At 31.2% G+C, this 2449-nt stretch overlaps 1 long non-coding RNA gene across 1 annotated transcript; it reads left to right on the forward strand.

Annotated features, from left to right (window-relative positions):
- LOC110269644 lies at positions 1111 to 2175 on the forward strand. The gene is made up of 2 exons (XR_002358410.1): positions 1111 to 1509; positions 1976 to 2175. It is a non-coding gene; the product is annotated as an uncharacterized LOC110269644 (long non-coding RNA).

Raw genomic sequence — 2449 nt, forward strand, 5'->3', positions numbered from 1 at the left:
AAAAAATAAGTAATAAAGATGAATAAATTGAGAATAAAATAAAATATATAAAGTCATGAAGAGAAATATTAGATTAATACTTAAACTATAATTGTTTGAATTAAAATTTGTAATTGAAAATATTAAAAATAAAAATAATGAAATTGGAAGATACATAGAATCATAGAAAGTTATATAAAAAAAATATGGAGAATTTAAAATTTACCTTTTGATGAACAGAAGATGACTACTAGACAAGAAATAGAAAAAAATGTTAAAAATATAAAAATAAAAGAGTGACAATACAAAAATTAAATTTAATTAGGTTAAATAATTGTCAAAATAATAGAAAATAAAAAAGTTAATTTGGAACTTTAACCAATTGAGTGTAATTTATTTGTAGTGGGATCATTTAAAATTTAAAGTAGAGATATATTATTATATATAACTATTTTGAAAAAAAAATAAAGTAGAGATACATTATTATATATAACTATTTTTTTAAAAAAGAAAAAGAAAACCCAGTGGGGGCAAGTGCCCCCTCATGGCTCTTACTGGGTCCGTGCCTGTCCTCACCCTAAGGGTTCTTCATTCATGTTGAGATACTAGGGTTTTGTGCTCGATATTGGGTTGTTCTTCTTTTGCTTGTAAGATTTGATTGATAAATGTAACTATATTGATAGTGAAAGTTTAACCATTCGTATAGAAATAATTCTTTGCTATCACTGATGAAGAGAGACAAAGTACTATGCACCTATATTCAAAGCTTGGATCTCTCGATGGAACATTCGATAACAATCGGAAACAATTATGACAAAGGAATCTGTATCAATTCAAGAGCATATCAACTCATTTGCAATTGTTATTCGCTAATATCACATCAATTTGTATTCTCTCCACAGTCGGATAATGTTAGTGACTGGATGTTAATGTGCTACATTGGATTATCCTAAGGTTTTTCCACACTAGAGATTAGGGTGTTCAAAACCGATCCAATATGAACAAAATCGACCAACCGAACAAAAAAAATCGATAATCGAACAAAATAAAAACCAAAAAATCGAAAAAAAATTATTTTTTGCAGTTTTTTGCAATTTAATTTTCGGTTCTAACAAAAAAACCCAAATTGAACCAGTGTTCTTAAGAACCCTAATATAAAAATAGCCCCCGTCCTTAAACCAAATTGCATAAACTAGTCGCAACCACTCCAGAACCCTAACTCCCTCGATCTTCTCTCTAGCGTCGAACCTCCTCCTTCTTCTCTGCCATCGACACCGCCGGACAGTACCATCGCGGTCCTTTCCTCTCCTTTTCCCTTTCATGTAGGCTTGTAGTACTTCTCGCTCTCCCTCATCCTCAACGACTCCGCACACCACCTCTCCAACAGCATGCTGTCTCCTCCACGCACCATCAACTGCCATTATCCTTAACGAATCGCAGCAGCACGCACTAGACGCCGTCGTCCTGTACTTAGCTCAGCCACTCTCTATCTTCATCACGAACTCCTCAAGAATGGAGCCTCCCGGTCAGGTTGATTCGATTTCTATTCAACCTATTTTCTTGTTGACTTTTTGTTGTTGATTATTGTTAAATCTATTGAGTATTTGTTGTTGATTATTATTATTTTATTTCTTCATTGATGGATTCTATTTTTTTTGAAATTGTAGTGATGATTTAGGGTTTGATTTTTTATCTGTTTATTAGAGTTTGATTTTTGTTCTATTTGTTTTTTGTTTTGTTTATCAGAGTTTGATTTTTGTTCTATTTATTTTTTGTTTTGTTTATTAGGGTTTTATTTTATCAATTCTATTTTGAATTTCTGTTTCAATAATTCTTGATGTTATGTTTGTAAGTTTATTGTTATAATTATGATTTTTTAATTTCTATCTGTACGGTTCTATTTCCTTGATCATATGTTGTTGTTATCATTATGAGTTGAGAAGATTTTTATGATTCTGTTATAATTTTATTGTTTTGAATGGATTTGCTTTTTCAGAACTTGGAATCAACAAGTGCATTTGGGGGAAGGAGGTGAAAGGTGGAAGAAATGTAGCTGCTGAAATCAACCAGCACTTTAGATTCTGTTGATTCTGATTTTGCTGAATTTGTTCTCTTTTGATTTTTTTTGTTCTGGTTTTATTTGTTCTTTCTGATTCATTTTGATTTTATTTCTAATTCAGTCTCTTCTTGTTTTTTTTTGTTGTGTCTTGATTTTTTTTAGTCTGGTTGATTATGGTTCCATTTGTGAATAAGTAAGACATGTTTTTTTAATGAATTGAAAATCGAAAACTCAAACCAAACCAAATGGATTTTAATTGGTTTGGTTTGGTTTGGTTGGCTTTGGTAAAAAAGCCAAACCAAACTAAAACACAGAATTAATATAACATCGGATCAGATGAATTTTTCTTGAATAACCGAACCAAACCACGCCGCGAACACCCCTACTAGAGAGCTGTAATAAACTCTCAGC

The sequence above is a fragment of the Arachis ipaensis genome, chromosome B03 (assembly GCF_000816755.2).
Source record: "Arachis ipaensis cultivar K30076 chromosome B03, Araip1.1, whole genome shotgun sequence".
In the NCBI taxonomy this organism is placed as follows: Eukaryota; Viridiplantae; Streptophyta; class Magnoliopsida; order Fabales; family Fabaceae; genus Arachis; species Arachis ipaensis.